Raw genomic sequence first — 19,367 nt, forward strand, 5'->3', positions numbered from 1 at the left:
GAGAATAAGATCTTTCCTAAAGATCGGGGTGGGGGGGGATGAAATTTGTCACCTAGATTACTGCAAACCATTTGCCCAGTTCTCTCTTATGGAAAAGGCCTACAGAATTTCACAGGCCATATTGCCTTTCTAAAGGTTTTTTGATGTGTCCTTTAGGATTGAATAAAGCGTTCTTTAGGATGCTGTAGAGTTCTTTAGGATGCTCCAACGATTCTGTAGGCAGGATCTCTGTCGGCTGGCTCAGACAGCTACTACCAAGCCGTTATTGCCTTCATCCCTCTTAAGTGCTGTTGAGTTTTCCACAATGGATTAGGAGATGGAAGATAGTAATGGGCGATTGGTATCGGTGCTTACATGCCACCTTCACATATGAGAGAGATACAGAGAGAGTGACTATCTTGACATTTTTTAAATCCTTATGAAACATTGTGTAGGACTCAACAGGATGGGACCTGATTCTCCCCCTGCTTTGCCCCTTGTGTTGTCATTTACACCTGGGCTCGTGATCACTCGTAGGAGTGGGGTCTTCTGAGCGGGCACATGGTGCAGCCGTTCTGCCCAGGGGAAGATGGAGACGCGTGGCCCTGCAGCCTCAGCAGGCTCTCTCTCATCTCTAAATCCCACCCGGCTTTCCCCATAAATGCTGGAATCACAGAATCATGGAATCTCAGGGTTGGAAGGGACCTCAGGAGGTCATCTAGTTCAACCCCTGCTCAAAGCAGGACCAAACTAGGGGGGCTGCTGCACAGGGTGGCTTGAAGAGGTTCCCATCATACACCAGGTGAACAATTTGGTTCAATGGCTCTCAGCACCCACATTATTCCCGCTCCCCTGGCTTTACACCCAGCATTTCAGCTGCCCCCCACCCCATCATAAAGGGGGCAGCAAACCAGGGAAATCAGGCAGAGGCCGGCTCTGCTTGCAATGGGAAGCAGCGGTGGGGGCGGTTTGGCCGGGTGTGTGTGTGTGTCGGTGCATGTTTTAGCTGGCGGGGGGGGGAGTCCCTGACAAATGCCCAGCTGTCATCCAGGACACAAAGCCTGGTGGCTGGGCTCCCGGCTTGCAGCCGGCCCGCCAATGAGCGCGGGGCGTGCCTAGCGCAGCTCCGCCTCCCCCCGCGCCCAGACCCGGCTGCCTCTGCCGGGGATGGAGCGGGGAGCAGCGGCGGGGCGAGGGGCCAATTTGCTTGCAGGAGCTCGGCGGCGCTGAGCGCTTCCATGGAGCGGGCGAGGGCGCAGGAGACCCGCGCGACACCAGGTAGCGCAAGTTTCTCCCCCTCCTTCCCTAGCGGGGGTCGGGCACAGCGGGGGGCCCCAGGCCAGCGCTGGGTACAGGGGGAGGGGGCCGGGCTGCATGTTCAGGCAGGTACCTGGCCGCACTTTGTCTCTGGGTGCCGCGGGGCAGGCGCTGGAGAGGCGCAGCAGGCTGGCGGAGATGCACGGGGGGGGATAAGCCCTTTTGGACAGGGCGCTCCCAGCCCCAGAGGAGAGAGAACCAGGGGGACAGAAAGCAGAACTCAGCTGCTGGCTGGGGACATTTCAGGGGTACCGTCTGCCGGAGTTTTGATCCAGTCACTGCAGCACAATGAGAGGGTTTCAGAGAGGTGTTAGTCTGTATCAGCAAAAAGAACGAGGAGTCCTTGTTGCACCTTAGAGACCAACACATTGATTTGGGCATAAGCTTTGGTGGGCTAGAACCCACTTCATCAGATGAGAGGGTTGTTAAGAGGTAAGGACTTGTCTCAGGAGAGACTGTAACTGGACTTGCATCAGTAGAGGCAGGGGCACTGGGACAGTTTGTATAGTGGGGGGTGCCACTGAACCTAACTGGAAACCCTGATGGGAACCATTTGAGCCAGAGGGTGCAGCAGCTCCCCTTGTTCCAGCACCTATGACTAGAGGGCGGGGAAGAGCTTCTGGGGGGGAAGGAGAACAGACGGGAGGATGGAGAACCAAAGAGGGTAGGGATAAGATCCAGGCGCTTTAGGTTAGTCAGCTCATCGACTGGGGTTATCTCACTCAATCCTATAGGCAACACACATGGTGCATGCAGTATGCTGTGTGCATAGGCAGTACACAACATGCATAGTGCAGGCAAAACATGCAGTGCTCGGTGCTAAGTGCCCACAGGTCATACGCAACATACAATGCAAATTACACACATAACATGCCCAGGGCACACACATCATGCAACACAGTGGACGGACCATGCACAATGTATGCACAATATACAATGCGTACTGGCTGTACACCCAGCACACAGGACACACCACTTAACCCATGTATTGCTCTGTGTGTGTTTTCTGTACAGCCCTGTGTCGAATCATAGTGCGCACACAGCCTAGCTCACAGCGCCTACAGATTACAACACACAGGGCTCAGACAGAGAGACAGAGATCACAAAAAAGCCAGGTATCGATCGCTCTTGCCCAATATGAAACCAGTAACTCTATGCTGCTCAGCACAGGAACTTCAAGAAATGTGCATTGCTTAAGACCAGTTACTCAGTGAGTTCTGTCAGAGCAGCACAGCCGGTTACCTTGGGCTCAGCTCCTTCCTTGCACTTGCTCTTAGGTCTTGAAAAGTTCCTTATGGAAGAAAGTGGAGAACATTTTGCTTGTACGAGAGCCTCAAGGTCTAATTTAGTTCAGTTAGAGTGCAGGGGAGTTATACATCCGGCTCTGCTACGATTGGAATCCACGTACTGTCTGGGAAGATAAGAGCTAGAATGGCAATAACTGTTCCCAGCTCTGTACAACACTCAAGAAAAGGGCTGATCTCTTGCATAAGAAATAAGTTGCTGTGGGAAAGCAGTGAGTGGATGGGTCATGTTATTGGAGAGGGAGAAGCAAACAGTGTGAGAGTGAAAGGGCTTGTTGTTTGTGTAGGTGTATGTCTCTGTAGATATGAGCGTCTTTATCTGTATGTGTGTGCATGTGCATGTGTGTGTGTGTATGTGTGTGCGCGTGTATGCGTGTTGGGGTATCCATGGCGGTGTGTTTAGAATATGGATACTTGTGTGAGTGTACATGTGAGAAACTCTGATTGGTCTGTGAGGGTGTTATCTTTGAGTCTATTGGGGTTTCATATGCCAACGATGGGAAGATCAGGGCTCCATTTCTGCAGCCAAAAGCAGCACTTGAGGGTTCAGCGATGCCATAGCAGACGAACGCTCTGTGCTGTCACCCTCCACAGGCACTCTCGCCTTCTAGTGGCGTCCAGACATCTGGGCATCATGGAACACAGCAGCCCAGCCTCTCACTGCCCCCAGCAGATTAGAAGTTTGGATGATGCCTGCGGATGCTGGCAGGTTTTGTGTGTTGGGGTTTGCTCCCTTTTTAAGCTGGCTCACTAGTTTGCAGCTCCGGTGGATTTTCTGTGCTCATTTAGAATTTGGAGTTTGGGATCTATGGAGTGTGTGTTTCTTTTCTAAATGTGTCAGTAAATTTGGCAAATGCTTAAAGTTTGTAATGTTTGAGAGGCAGGTACAGTGCAGGCAAGTTCTGTACAAGCTTCCTGTGTGCATAGCTTTGTCAATGCAACTTCCTCCTGACCTACAGGGTCTATATCATTAAATCAATGGAGACTAACCCCTGTCATGTGACGAGGGTGTTTGCCTTGAGATCCTTGTTTCCCAACTAGATACAATACTGTATTATTTTAGTCCTGAACCTCCTCACAGCTCTGCCAGTGCCCCTTAATTCTGCCCTGTGGTTCCCTCCTCCTGGCTAGTCCTGGATCCCTTTCAACAAGAGAGTGCCAACTGAGACTAATTATATTTTTCTTTTCTGTGTGGAAAAATAAATAAATAAGTACTAAACTGAGACCAGCAAACTCATTGCCTTTGTGACCTAAGGCCTATTGGAGTCTAGCTCGTTTGAGGTGAAAAAGCAGTGCCTAATCCCATTTCTCTGAGCAAGCATGTGTTTATTCCTATACTTAATGCTCATTGTTCAAATACAGCCAGCGAGGTTGTTTTTCTTGCTGAGTGATGTGGTGAGTAGGAGTGTGAGCAGATGTGATCTCAGTGGAGTGCACCACCTGGAACAAAAGTCCTAATGAGGCTGAACTATCTGAATTCCTGATTCTGTCACTCCAGACTCTGATTAAATACCTCAGCAGAGGAAAGCCTGCCAGGTTCATTTTAACACATCCACAGCCTCATGCACCCCCTTGTAATCACATGCACTCTCAGTAGCACACCTAAATCCATACAGGCACACTTGGATGCACTTGGCGTTGCACGAAGCTTCAGAGTCTCATATCCACATTCAGGACCTAATGTTAAAAGGAGCTATTTTGACAGCATGCAAACCCTGCCATTTGGATGTCTATCTGTGGATGCAAAATCACTGGTGCAATGAATTCTGAGTGCAAAAAAATCACTGGTGCAATGCACTGTGGCTGCCAAAAATGTTGGTGCCGTTAATTGCACATGCAAAAGTGCACTCGCAAAACATGGGGCTGCCACACAAAATCTAGCCTTTTGTCTTAAACATACATTTGCACACGTACGTTCTCTGTCACAATCACAACCACAGTCGCAGTCTCTCACATCTCAGCTACACACACACACACTGTATTGTACCCTTCACCCCTGTCAGTTCACTAGTGTTGGAGATACCCGGCTGTGTCTGTAACAGACCCAGTTCCCGACATGACACCCTCGCTCGGCACTGTGGGCTACTAAATTGCTCTTAATTCACTCTATTTCCACCCACCACCTTAGTCATTCTTCGCTGGCAGGCAGGGCTGGAAGAGTGGTGGGAGGCAAACGAACATTAGATTCTCGCAGGAAAGAGAGAACTCAAAAGCTACTTCCCTTAAAAACCCAACTGAGTGGGTTTGGGGTGCATGAGGCTGGGCTTTCTTTTCTGGGAGTGCAGGAAACAAGGGTTCCCCGAGCCAGGTCTCCAGGAGAATGGGGACAAAGAGGTGTCCCAGTGCCAGACTCACTGGAGGGGAGAAAAGCAAAGGTACTCCAGGCTGGCACTCTGCTCTCGTGCTGGGGAGAATGGGCATATGCCTCAGTTGGTACCCTCGCTAATGACTGTATTAATAAAAGACCCAAAGTCCTCCTCTGAGGGCTGAGCCTTTTCTCTGTGCACTTGCCCTTGCAAGCTGGGATTGGCTGGATAAGCAAGCTGGATGTGAGGGAAGGGGGCCTTCCACTGAGCCCTCCCCAAAAGTGGCTGGCTGATAGTTCCTACCAATGGGGCTGTGGAGAAGGAGCACAGGGAACACCTCAGGCACTTGTCAGGAGAGTGTGAGGGGGCAGCTGCTGGAGGGTTGACATTCACAGGGTGGAAATGGACAGAACAGACTGACCTTGAACAGAGGCCATCTGACGTCAGGGATGAGACATGTTTGGTCTCTTTAGAGGCAGTGAGAGGGGAGGGAGCAGGGAGTCTGATACAGGGTGACCCAGGCAAGGAGAGAGGTTTCATATTTGGTTAACAAGGCTGGAGTCAGGGGTGCTGAGAACAGAAGTGACCTAGTGTGAGTTATCCCTCAAGGGCCTGTCAGTGTGTCTTGGTTACTACTCCTGAGCCCTCGCTGAAGCATTATTGTATTAGTTAGAGACATGGGTCTGAACCACAGCCCTCTGACAAGCCCACACTTCAGTGTGGTTGCAGTCCAGACCAGGATCGACCTCCAAAGACCATGGCTTGCCCCTAGCAACACACACGGCGCTCAGCAAGGTCCAGGCCCTGCTTAAACCGAAATGATCCGCTCAAAGATAGAGCGATGAAGAGACATTGGGAAGTGAGTGGATGTGCCAAGGAAACGGGGTAGCCTGAGGGAATGAGAGCAGAGGTGGAGCCAGGACAAGGTGAGGAGAAAAGAGGAGAAAGAGCTTGGAGTGAGTCAAAGGGAAAGAGAGGTGCAGGACGGAGGCGGGTGATGGTGAGGTGACCAGGACAGCAGGAAAGAGGGATGGTCCCAACAAAAGGGCTTTAGATGGACTGGAGGGATGGGAGAGGTGATGAGACGCCTGAGGGTCAGAGATCAAGAGTTTGTAGTCAAGAGGAGTGGTGACTGATGTCTACAATGGAACTGGAGGTGTAATGACATGGGTAGACACACCCCTGCTAGCTCTGATTGAGTTAGCACATTGATCATAGCAAGGTAGCCACAGCAGACGAGGACTAGCACCCCACTCCACGTATGTGCTCAGACAGTTAGCCCCTCCAACAACTCTTTCGCTGCACTGCAAGTCTCAGCACGCTCGCTGAATGAGCAGGAGCACGGGTAAGTCTCCTCAGGCTGGAAATTGCCCCTTCCCACTCCAGAGCAGCCGCACTCTGAGACTTAGCCTGCGGTTCGAGCTATAGGGACTGAGGAGGCCAACTATAAAACAGACATCAAAGTGATGGAACTTCTCAAGAGCCTGCTAGATAGCAAACCTTGAGGAGCAACAGCGGCATGGCTAGGGGCACTGGCTGCCATGCAGAAGAGCTTGAAGCCACAGCATGGGCAGAGCAGCAGGGTTACTCAGACTGTGGAGTAGGAGGGCCAAAGGCTATGGCGGGGATGCAAAACAGCAGAACCATTGGACAGCGAGATACCCTCCTGCTCATTAACCTACCACAGGGTTGCAGGATGAAGGTTGCAGGGTGTCCGTGCATTCAGATACTCTGGTGACCCGTGTGGGAGAGATTGATAGGGAAGGGCATATGGGTGGGTGGGTGGATGGATAGAGAAGGGCCCCAGGACAGAGAGAACTGGGGGAGGCAATGGACTGGCCCTCTGAAAGAGGGGGAAAGCTTTGGGATGCCACCTAAGTGATAATTAGCCTGTGGCTGTAAAATGATTAAATCCTGCTGGGAGCATTCCTCTGCCCCATGCAAGACACCACCGGGAGCTCTATGCTGTGTCAGTAACCCTGCAGGTGCAGACTAGAGATTGTGCAAAGGGCTGGCTGAGTCTCAGGCAGTCCTCAGCCTGCGGGTGTAACACTAGCAGCCGGGATGCTTGCTGCTCTATTGTCCCAGACCTCCATTGGACACTGGACTCAAGCAGATTGAGCTAATTAATCCCAGATTGTTAGCTTCCCTCCTTCCCTTCGGGAGCCTTTTCTTGTCCTAGAAGTGAGTGATATGGTTTGACACTGGGTTTTGCTCTCAAAGCAGGCATTCAGGACATGCAGAGAGGTACCGTTCCCCAGGCACTAACCCCATGAGAACTCTATGCACCCCGTGTACATCTGTAGCTGTCAATGCAACAGAGGATAAGCCAAGTTGAATGCTGGTGTGGATGCCACTCAAATAGACCTACTTATGGAAGACCAGATCCCCAGCAGCCTAGCTGGCAAGAAAACATGCAGTTTTTCCATGGAAACCTGCCTGGCAGGCTTTGAGTCACCAAAAATTAATCAAACCAGAGACAAATTGGCACATTGGCACAAAACACGTTTCCAATCAACTCTAGCTGGGGCTAAACAGAGGCCCTGCGGACTTCAGGGTCGCTGAGGATCTAGCACTGGTGGGAAACTTGAGCATTTCTTCTTACTGCCTGATTGTTTACTTTCCTGCATGTCTCAGTATTCCTTTCTCGTCTGTCATGTGCTTCCCCCAGCTGGTTGGCCAGGAGGCCTTAAAAGCACCAGCTGCCTAATGTATTTGATGTTGCGTGTTTACCTTGCTGTTCTTGAATTTGTCTTTGTGGTTTTCCGTGAGAGACTTTTTGTAGGTGCACAAACAGAAAGAAAAAAACCCCCTCTAAAAGTGCACAAGCCACGCCCAGTGAGGACATTCAAAGCAAAGAGCCAGTAGCACCATTGCTGTGTTGACCTTTGAGGCTCTCTTTTCAAGAGATACCGATTACAGAGAAAAAGTGAACATGATCTAAAATTAGGGGTGATGCTGGGGACTGGTTAATAAATGGCTGGGACCTCAGAAGTTTTGCAGAGTCTGTCTAGATGCTTTTCCTAACCAGTTCTGAACCTTTGCTATTATTACATTATTTGTATCACTATGACACCTAGGGACCCTGTCATGGTCCAGGACTGCAAGAGAGGACCACTGTGTTGTCACCATGCTGCTCACCACAGCCACACGGGCTGGAAACAACAGGGATAGAACTAGGATCCTCCTGCTTTAAAAGCACACCCATCTACCACTTGAGCTAAAAGAGAATCTCCCTTAGCTTTGTTTGCAACATAAAGCCTGTGACAAACAGCCTGATTGCAAGCAGCAGAGGGCAGCAGTGCATGTACACACAAGCTAGTTCCTTACAATAATTTTATTCCCAATTATTTATTACAAAGATTCATCTCCTGAGCCTATTGCTTTGGGGAGATGAGCATTTTTCTAGCTTAGGACACTGGCTCTCGACAGGTGTGTGAGAGAGCCCACAGCTGGACTCTTGCCTACATCCTGCTTTAAGAGAAAAGGCATCTGACAAGCTCATTTTATTTGCCGTGTAATAATGCAAGACCTTTTGCCATCAATGGAATTTTCTAAGGGGAGTTTATTGAGGTTTCACAGATGCAAGAGGGATGAATTTGGCGAGCTGCCATATTGCATAAGCAAAGAAAACTATGTCATAGGTTCTAATTCAGCATGCAAATTGCAAGGAACATTTACATCTTTAATTGACATTTAACAAGACATCAGTGGCAGCAGCAGCATAGACAGCTACTCTACCAGCAGACATGCCTCTGTGAAATGTAAGTGCCTGTATATTTTTTAAAAATAACAATTAAATGATATCTCTGCAAACGGGTTACCGACAATCTTGTTTAAAAGTTAATTGAATATTCTTTGCAAGTTTGATGTTCATTTCTCTTTTGATATAACTGCCTCCTTTGGCAGCCAGGAATTAAAGGGGCGGACTTCACAATGGGCTAAGCTTCAAAAAAGAGAAGGAGGAAAATACAAGAAAGGAATTGGATTTTCCAGACATTTCCTGCAACTGCTGCTGCATCTAAGGCTAGCCGAATAGAGCAGGAGTGAGGGAATGCAATACACACTTGAGAACACTAGGAGAAGGGGGAGAGAAAGAGGAGATCTTCAAAATGGTGGAAGCCTTTATGTGTTAGCCTGAATCCAGCTCTGCTCTGCAGACTGCTCCCTTACTTCGCTCAAAATGCAGCCGTTGTCTTTGCTGTTATTTCAACTACTGTAGAGTCATGTTTGTCCAATAACGTGGAACTTGAAAACCACCATGGATTTGGCTGAAGAGCAGGTATAATTGACAGCGCAAGCAAGAGAGGAATAGAAAGTATGGTCATTTCAAATAAGTTGCTTTTCTTAATTCTGCTTATGGTGCTTAGATGCTGAGGGCATGCTGGAATTTCCATAGGCAGACAGAGAAACCCTTTGTATGCACTAAATACAAGACTGCTAGTGAGCTATTGGTACTGTGAGACTACAGGGCGCAAGTCTTTAGGCAGAGAAGTCTGATATTAGCACATAAAGGCTTACACAGTGAGGTCTGTAGCTGCAGATATTAAATTGCACAGTGCATAGATTAAAATGAATACACTCAGGGGACATGTCTGTGTTTCAGATAATGAAGTATGGGGTGCTGCTTGGATAAGCAAGCTTTGCCTACTAGTTTTGAATGAATCTAAACTCTAAGTAGAGGGGAGTTCAAACCCTTAGGAATTGGAACCGCCAGCTTGGCTGCACCCCACTTAGAAAACGGATCCTTTAGTGCCTGTATCATTAGAGTTAACAGCCTACTATTGTTGTCGGCTAATGGAGTTATTTCTTTAGCTCAGGTGGTGGTGGTCTTGTGATGCAGTACTGTAGGTCTTTGATTCAATCCCAGATGATGACCTGCACTGGGGGAGTTATGTGATGGCTGACAAACTGGGGATTGAACTGCTGACCTCTAGAACTAAAAGCATGAGCTGCTTGACTAAAGAGCTGTAGCTACATACTTGGAGGCAGAAATAATTTATTTCCTTTTGAATTGGCACAGAGGCAGGCCTTTAGCACCCATCAGTGGCTTGCAATTACATGTGTTTAGCCAGTGAGACTCTTGCAGCTCCAGTAGGTTACCACGAATGGGAATAAAACCTGATTCCCTTCAGTCGGGGCATAAAACGTTGTTGAAAGGAACGGATGAAGGTTTGAGGTTCTATCTGGGGTGAGGGGCCTGGTCATGCTGTAGCTATATGACTATGAGGGCAGGAAGGAAATGCACCAGAGGAAGATATTTGTGAGTCCCAGCTCTTCTTGCACAGGGGCGCTTGTGCAATGGAAATTGGTGGTGATCCTGATGCAAACAGCTCAGCAGAGCCAGGAAGACGCATTGCTTGGCCCAAGTTGACCCGGAGATGAGGGGCTTAAGGAGTCAACCAGGAGGGCTTGCCTGCTTATTCTGCCAGGAAAGGTCACTTGCGGGAAGAATGTTGTGATAGCAAAAATAGGGGGGCAGGGAGAAAAACCTGTCGGGGTGGATGTGGGTGAAGAGAAGCAGAATGCGAGTGCCTCATGGAATGCTAATGTAGCAATTGAGCTAAGTGGGCTGTGCAGGAGAATGGAACAGCAGCAGTGAAGGGAGGTGAAAGTTCAAGGAGATGGGAAGTCAGAGCGTAGAGTAGAAACCAGCTCCCATTTATGCTGCCAGCAGGAGAGATGCCTGAGCAGTGACACTGAAATGTTCAGCTTGGTGATGGCGGCAGCTCTCAGAGCGATTCTCCTTGTTACACTTTCTCGGAGAGGAAACACGGGGATTTCAGCTGGACTGTCAGGGTCAGAAACTTCCACTAACCCCATATCCTTTCTCTCCTGGGAGCTAGTTTCTTAGTCAGGCCGTCAATTTCCAAGCTAAGATTTGGGATACTCTCTCCTTTCTTCCTCCTTTCTCTTTCTGTCACCAGTCATGATGGTATCTAATCTCAGAATTGCCTTAAACTTACTGAGGCAAATTCTTCCCTGGGGAGACGTGTTCCAGAACACATGTGGGGAGTGCCCATACTAGCTCATGCATAATATTTGCTGCCTTGAGTCAAATGGCAATCAGTTAACTCGAGGTGAAAAAGCGCTCCTGCAGGCCATTGATGCCTGTGCTGCTCTGGTGTGTACAAGGTAGGGGGAGTGGGAAGTGGCAGGCTGTTGCAGGTATCCTGTGCCCTGAAAGGCGGTCAAGTGCCCATGGCTGTATATGTGTCAGAGGCTCCAATCCAAACAAGACTGATGGAGCCCTGCTTCTCCATTGGTTACCAGCTGCCCTTTATTAGGTCGGAAGAGGAAGAAAAGAGAAGATAAGGTTGCAAACAGAACCCTATCTCCATGGCAACCTGCAGCTCAACTTTTAACTTTTCACTGTTCATGAAAAGATCAGTTCCCCTCTGTATATTTCCAGAGTTTGTTCACAGCAGTAACAACCGAGGCAAGCAGTTCCTGGCACTTGGGGAGTGACTGGCTTGAGGGGCCTGAGGTTGAAGCCTTTCACTATGCCAGCTGGTTATTAACTGCCAGGAAGTGGGTTTCCTATCCATCGTTGCAGCTTTAATCATAAATAGCAGGGCTAGGGAGGACTGCTTTCTTTTCCTAGACCAAACTGTGTAGTGGTTAGGTTGGAAATTTGGGAGCCAAGACACCTGGGTTTTGTTTCTAGCTCTGCTGCTGGCTGACTGTAGGCAAATCCCCTCCCCTCCCTACCTTGCCCACACTGTGGTTGTCTCCTAAAATTTCCCACTGATAGCAGCAATAGCAGGAGCCCTAGTATAGAGAAGGCTCGGGCATTTTAACACCTGCAGTATTAAATCATCACAACAGTGATGTGACACCATCACCCGCTGACATGAAGCCATCTTTACATTGCCCAATACATTCAGACAGTTTTGATTGTTGTCTTACAAGCTGCTAGAGCTTATGCAGGAAATAGAGACAGTGTGGGAAAATCAAATCCATGCTTCTGGCATTAGGTGATAGCACTTCAGAGGTCATGGAGGTATTCACAACCTCTCCTCCATAGGCAGCAGTTGTCCAGGTGGTGTACAGGGATGGGGTCACCCCTTTTTTGAATGTATTAGGGCTTGGTCACTCTCAAAGACCGGTCTTGGAAGGGCCACAAGGAAGGGAGATTTTGTGGCATCTGTGGTGGGATCAGGAAGTGGAAAGTGCCTAGAGTCCCATCTGGGAACCCTTTTCCGTGTGACTTCCAGCTTTAGAGAGGTCTGGATAGTTCAGCTAAGAAACCAGGCCCCTGGCCATGCAGCTGAACTCCAGCTCTTAGCCCTTCACTTTTTTCTCTGATTGTTATTAAGCACAAGACAAAGAGATAATCCTTTTCCTGCTTCCTAAGCGTGGCTCAGCGCGGAGGTAGCACAGCAGAACACCCTGCAGTGATGTTCTGGGGGCTGATTAGCGCCTGACCCAAGGCAGACCCTTACAACCATCTTTTTGGGGGTAGTTTTTTTTCCGTCTTGACAGATCATGTTTTATTGATTCAGAAATAGATGAGTGAAAAGGGCCTTTCGGATCTGAAGCGAAAGCCGCGCTCGGCATTCAGCTGTCACCCACCTCGGCATCAGCTGTCAGCTTCGCACTGTTCCAGGACCCAAAAATAACCAGCGCTGGGTATGCGGGGTCCTGTTCACCCTCCTCCAGGAGTGAGAACAATCGCTTTGCATCTGTCAGCTAGGAGGGTGCACACCCAAGCTATGTCTACAACATTCTGGGTGCTGCGGCAGCAGAGCTGCAGTGCCAGAATTATGCTGTTAGAGTGCTGTTGTGCAAATGCTTCCTGCATCACCGGAAAGGTTTTTTTCCATCCATGTAGGTAATCCACCAAACTGGGTGGTGATAGCTAGATTGAGAATTCTTCCATCAACCTAGCTGCTTCTGCACCAGGGGTTAGGTGGGCATAGCTACAGTGCTCAGGAGTGGGTGTATTTTTAACACCTCTGAACATGGTGGCTAGGTAAATCTAAATTGTAAGTGTAGACCAGGCTCCAGGAAAGGTTGTGGGTTTGACTGTCAGTCAACAGGCCATGTTCTCTCTCATTAACCCTGAACTGTTGCCTACCACCAACACCCCTAAGAGCTATTCATTGCTAGGGATTCTTTGTCACCATGTGGCTAGAAAACCTATTGGGGACTATGCAGAAATCTCTCCCAGGAACTTGTAATGGGAAGAGAGGGGACCTGGTACAGCTCACAACCAGGGGAGATAGTTATTCAAAGGTTAGAGTCCTGTGAATTTGGCGCTTGAAGGATCAGGGTCCTAGTCCCAGCTCCCTGTGTTTGTCTGTAGCTTATCTAAGAAATTGTGTCTGATATCAGCAGAGCATGAATTTCTTACAGACAGAGAGCCTGTGAACATCGTCTGACTTCAATAGAGATTGGGGGTACTCAGTGCCTTGCAGGTTTGAACCCTGAATCTCTAAAGATTCAACAAACTTGTAAGAGAAAAGAGGAGATTCAAAGCTAAGTTTCCAATTAGCGACACTTTAATTGCAGTATTAGTCACTCATTAGTGGGAAAAGCCAGATGCTCTTAGGAATTAAATAAACTAAAATGATCTCCCCACCATCACCACCCTGGGAATATTTAATTATGGCTCATACACGTTTGCTTTGTGCTGGGAGCATGACTGATATGACACATGCGTGCACTGTGCTCTGGCGTTAAATCACTGATGAGGTTCGGAAATGCATGTGACAAAAGGAGGCTGAAAGTAGATTGGATTCTTTGGGCCATTTGGTTTTCCAGGTCTGTCTCTCTTTTTGCTTTATTCTGATATTATTTCTTCGAGGATGCACAGTTTTTCGTTATATGTCTGAACAGAGCCTAGTACAGCATGCTCCAGTCCCTGACTGGGGCCTCTGGGTGTGACTGCAATACAGATACTCAAAAGAGTAAATAAATAATGTAGGAGAGAAATAATCAATGGACAGTATTTGGGCAGAATGTAGTAGTGTTGGCAGCATTGCCCTGCATAGGCTGCAGCTGCTGATTTTGGTTTCATGAGGCACAAAGGAACTGCCAGGCTGGATCAGACCCAAGGCCCAGCTAGTTCAGCCTCCTGACTCTTGACACACCAGCTGCTTCAGAGGAAGGTGTAAGAACTCTACGATAGTAGCTGTCTGCCCCCTGCATGGGTCTCGTCCTGATCTCTAATAGAGAATGGCTTAAACCCCAAAGCCCAAGATTTAATATCCTTTCATGATTCACGGGGATCTTTGAAAAGCACCTTGATGCATTTAGTGCAGCATCATGGGCTGCCTCAGTCTAGGTGATGTCATTTTGTCTGGTGAGGATCCCAGAACTGGGTTGTGACAAGGCTGTGAGTCGGGACCAAGGGGCACTGATAGAGTTGTATGGGGTCCCAGGATTGGAGATGCTGTGAGATAGGATGGCGGGACATTGGCAGAGCTATATAGGTGGCACAAGCGTGCTATGGGTCAGAACTGAGATGCACTGGGGCTGGCTCCGAGGACTAGAATAGCAGGTGATGCTGAGGCTGAGGACTGAAATGCAGAGCGACGTAGGGGAAGTGTGCACAATGGCTGTCCATTAAACCTGCATCCACGAGTAGTCAGCCCATTCTTCAGAGCGCTGACTATAAGTTTATTTCCCTATGGAATGCAACATGACCCTGCAGTCACCCATATTATTTGACACTGAAGGCAAGGTATATTTCTAGTAGGAGGGAAGACTGGAACTTTTCAAGCACAGCTCCCAGTAACAATAACATCTTGATCCTTTGTGTGAAGCTATTTAACAATACTGCAGCTGTGTTGGGGGAGAGAGAGAGAGTCAGGAGCCTGTGCCTGCGATGGAAATCATTTTATTTATTTTATTTTATTTTTGCAAATGAAGGCTGGCTTGGCTATGAAAACAGTGTGTTTTCTGGTCAATTGAGAGAAAGTCAAAGGGACCCTAAGTGCAGTTCAGAGCAGGCATAGCACACTGGAAATATTTGCTTTTCTGGTGCACCCTCATGCAGGAAACGGCCTAACTTTACTTACCCCATTTCTAACCACTGGCTGTGGAGTGATCAGACCTAGAGCTGAGCAAATTAGGCAACTGCTGTTTTGCCACCTATTCCCTGCATTGTTCAGCACCTCCTGCAGGGCAATCAAATCCTTCCTAGAGTTTCTGAGTTCAGCTAAAAGCAAGCCTCTGGAATCCTGCTTGTTGCATGTGGATTTGTAGCAATTATAAGGCTCAGAGATGGTCTTAGCTGTGAGGAACTCAAACAGCTCTTGGGGCAAGGTTTATCCACTCTCTCACATTTATTCAGCAGTTCATGGCAGTATGTGATTCCCCAGCAGATGGGAAAGGTGGCAGGAAAGGTTCACTTTGTCCACTTTTAAGCAGAGGGAAGGAAACACATAGTCTAGTCCCCATCTCTGGCAGTTTATCTGGGGCTGTGCTAATCCTAAGGCTTGGTTGGTGCAAGCCCAGCTGCTGCAGGGCAAAGATAAGGGTTCTGATGGGCAGTCTTTGAGGAACGGCAGCGATTGGGACTCGTAAAACAGTGAGGCTTGATGGAAATGAAGATGAACCTGAGCAAGTGTCCCCGTACACACAGAGCCTGCTTCTCATCTCATGTACGCTGATGTAATTCGAGAGTGACTCCGTTAAAGTCAATGGATTTACACAGGGGGCTGGAACAATTTTTATAGTGGAGGGTCTGAGAGCCATTGAACCAAGCTGTAAACCCTGTATATAATGAAAACCACTTCAAGCCAGGGGGTGCTGCAGCACCAGCACCCATGGATTGACACCTGTATGACTGAGATCAAAGGTGCAGGATACCAGGTGACTAGAGGTGGGGCTGAGTTGATGGACATTGGAGAGCAGGCTGGATTTCAGTAGAGCGCCTCACCCTCCCCCCCGCCCCCTAGAGTCTCTGAGTGAGAGAACAAACCCTTTTATCTCCCCCACGAAGCCAGGGAGAATGCAAAGCATCAGCTACAGCAGCCGGCACAGGGACAATCTGTTTAACCCAGGGGGGCTGCAGCCGAGCTCATTGATCTTATCAGGAGCAGCTCAGCCACAGATTCCTCAAGAGGATCCCTCCTTGTCCATCCCTATCCAACTAGGTCATTTTGTCCATCTCGTGACTTTCCTGGGGGCTTTACTGGCCCGGAGCCTGCCTGTGCTAAGCTCAGCTCTTTCTGGGGACAGTGCCCTTTAGCTGCAGCTGGGGCATTTTAGCCACCAGTTCTAACTGTTCCTTGTTTATTTCCCTTCTAGGTCCCTCCTGACTGGGGAGGGAAAAGAATAATAAATTGCATTTCAAAAACATATTTGCTCACGTTACTGATTGGTGACCCTGATAGGAAAGTCCTGTACAATGTCACAGGGATTAAAGCATGAGGAGTCTATAGAAATGCAGTGGGGTTCTTTAGAAATTACTCTGAGCACCCATCGGGCTGATCCTCCACTGGCGTAGGCTGGCGTTACTCTACTGACATCAGCCAGACCACACTGATTTATAGCAGCTGAGGATCTGACCCACAGGTTTTACAGTGAATGAGAGCCTTGCTGTAGATTTGTTAGCTGTTCCATAGCAAGGACAGAATCCGCTATTACATTCTGTAGGGTTCTCCCATCATGGGAATGTTCATGCTTTTTTTTAAAAGGGGTGGTGGGGGGGGCGGAAGAGACAGCGTAAAACCAGGCACAGCAGAGGCAGGTGCTGAGTCGGTTTCCTCTCCAAGTGGCTCTGCTAGTGTGTCTCATTGCTGACTTGCAGCCATCCCTGTATTCTAGTCCGGGGCTCCCCAGACAGAGCTCTACCAGTGCACCTCAGTCCCTGACCCGTAGCATTCTCTGTTTTCCTCAGTCCTGGACTCCCCATGTGCAGCGCTGCAATCCCTCATTAGCAGTGTCCTAGCTATTCCCATTCTGGGATCCCCACACCGCTGTCCTACTGAAATCACCTATTCCAGTTATGTGCCCCTTCTGGGTGGATATTTCCTATCCATGTCCAATGCAGAAATCCGCACCATCACCCAAAATATCCCCATCCCTTTATTTCTGAGGTTAGACAGCACTGGCTCTCACATCTCCAAGGTAAAGGACTAGTGAGTTAATTCATGACGCCTCCGCCAGAACCAGAATAAATTGAATATGAGAGCGAGGGTTTATTCCAAAACTAACCAAACAAGGCCCCAAGCCCAGAATTGGCTCCGCACAAGTGAACCCTTATGCCCACATGGAGTATAGATTCAAGGGCCCATCTGCCTGGATCCAATTGCAGGATCAGGACCCAAGCCAGGATCTGCATCCTGAGCACCTTGGCATAATGACTTAGGTGTCCGGCTCCCGTAAGGAATCTGATTCGGAATTCAGTACTGCCTGCTATCCCTTTCAATCAGAGGACTCTAGCTTGGGCAGGAGCTTCTTCATGCTAGCATGGCCTGATCTCTGACTGGCACAACGAGACAGTGCCCAAGGTCAGATTTTATAAAGATTCCTTGTCATCTTTCTCTTCTGTCCCATTTTTCCTATTTGAGCAAATACATCTTTAGCTACTGGGCAGGTGGAAGGATCTCCTGAGCAAGTGTTTGGCCTCAGCTGCCAGCGGTTGCTGCATGTACGAGACATGGTACAACAGACTCGTGTTGCACTGGCATCAAGCCCACTGAACTCAGTGCCAAGCCTACTGCCAGCTTCGATAATAAGCAGCAGCCAGTGGGTGTGAATTCTCCCAGTGTTCATTGAAACAACATTAAGTGTGATGGACTCCCAGGCTATTAGAGTGGATGTAACATGTAATTCAGGCTGGTTATTCTTCATCTGAAGTGTCCCCCTTCACTAATGGCAAATCAGGACGGAACACATGTGCCTGCTTTGTGACTCCCCGACTCCATTCACTTACGGCCTGCTATCCGAATTATCCCAATGAATGTCAATGAATGAATTAGAGTGAATGAATGCCTTGTAATGAGGCCCTTCACCAGCGCGGAACGACTATTGAACGCCAAAAGGATGGCGCCTGCAAGGGCAGTGTTTGAATTCATTCCCATTAGCACAATTAGGGTGAAGATTACAGGGGGCGGACCAGGGTCGGCGCTGCTGATGGGGCACTCAAAGTGCTATCGCTGCCACTTCTGTGGAGGGCTGAAATTAGCAGGCTTCTAAGAACCTGCCTCCATCTGGGGAAGAGGAAGACGACCTGTGCTCTCCCTGAACCTTCTCTGGAAACCAGCGGAGAAATTACAGGAGATTAATAGAAAACCCCCTCGCACACAGGAGGCCAAGGCTAGGTCCTCAGCTGGTATCAATCGGCCTAGCTCTGTGGGGGGTCAATTCACGGTTTAGAGGTTTGCAGTTTGACCTGTGCCAAGTATGAAATTTCGATCCCACTCCTAGAAGAAACGTGTGGGGTTGGTTGGTTTCAGGGTTTCGGTTCAGTCCATTTCTTAATGGAAATGTAAGTCAGATGCCCCAGATAGAATATTTGTCCTTTTCACTCTGACAATTGGCAACATTTGGCCGGGGGGGGGGGGGGGGGGGTTAGATTCTTCAAGCAGCACTCAAAGCTCCACCTTTGTGCCGTTTGTGATTGCCAGCTGGAACATGGGGAGCATCACCTGGTGAGGGAGAGCGTGCGAGATCCTAGCCTGTGAGCTGCTGGGGCCAGGGACTCTCTGTCTTGTGTGCGCACAGCCCTGACCCTTACCTGCTTCTGCAATAGGAATGATGGCTAATAATAAAGAAGAGAAAGTAGAGGGGAGCAGGAGAGACACACCGAGGTGATGAGTGGTATAAACACAGAGAGGGAAGGCTGGAAAGAGGCTCTTGACTTGGATCAGCTTGTAAACAGAGGGAGAAGGAGTGTGTGAAAATTAGCAAGGAAGAGGTGACGAGCTGTATGGGCAAATGGCTTCAAAGCAAGTACACTTCAAGGGCCAGTGATGAGATAAGACTGAATTCCTTCAATCCACCCAGAAAGATGCCTGGAGTGGAGAGATTTGTCTCTCCCAGGGAAAGCCCTAGGAGGGAGGCAGGTTTGACATGACTCGGTTTTGGAAAAGGAATGTGGGATGTGATTTATTTTTCTTTCTTTTCCTGCAAAGGCAGGAGTTGGTCTGTTCATGCCCCTCCTTCCTTCAGGTCCTATCGCACTCTTTCATTAACAAGGAGACTACAGCACTCTCCCTGCCTATGAAGAAACCTGTTCCATTCATGTTACTTAGTATAAAAATATATTTGTGCTTCCCTAGCACTTCGGATGTCAAAGCACTTTGCAAACATTAACTGAAGTCTCCTAAGGACCTTCCTCATTGTCATTATCCCCATTTTATCCAGGGAAAATAGAAGTGCAGAAAGATGGCCCCAAGACCACACAGTTAGTCAGTGTCAAAACTGGCGATAGGACCCAGCAGCCCGGTGTGAAATGCAGCAGTGTTTTGTCCCAGGTGATCATGCTGCAGTCCTCTTGTGATTT

The 19,367-nt window shown here is 48.8% G+C and overlaps 2 protein-coding genes across 3 annotated transcripts in view; one reads left to right on the forward strand and one right to left on the reverse strand.

The window, feature by feature from the left end:
• Positions 1-19,367, reverse strand: part of TTI2 (TELO2 interacting protein 2) — a 748,585-nt gene that overhangs the window by 566,837 nt on the left and 162,381 nt on the right. The gene's annotated exons all lie outside the window — the stretch shown is intronic.
• LZTS1 (leucine zipper tumor suppressor 1) overlaps positions 1,131-19,367 on the forward strand; it is a 50,166-nt gene continuing 31,929 nt past the window's right edge. Inside the window, exon 1 of one of the 2 annotated variants that reach the window (XM_050940011.1) lies at positions 1,131-1,257. The gene's annotated coding sequence lies outside the window, so the exon portion shown is untranslated. Of the gene's footprint in view, positions 1,258-8,606; positions 8,671-19,367 lie in introns of those variants that run through there. The other variant, XM_050940012.1, reaches the window with a different exon arrangement.

The sequence above is a fragment of the Gopherus flavomarginatus genome, chromosome 2 (genome assembly GCF_025201925.1).
Source record: "Gopherus flavomarginatus isolate rGopFla2 chromosome 2, rGopFla2.mat.asm, whole genome shotgun sequence".
NCBI classification, from domain to species: domain Eukaryota; kingdom Metazoa; phylum Chordata; order Testudines; family Testudinidae; genus Gopherus; species Gopherus flavomarginatus.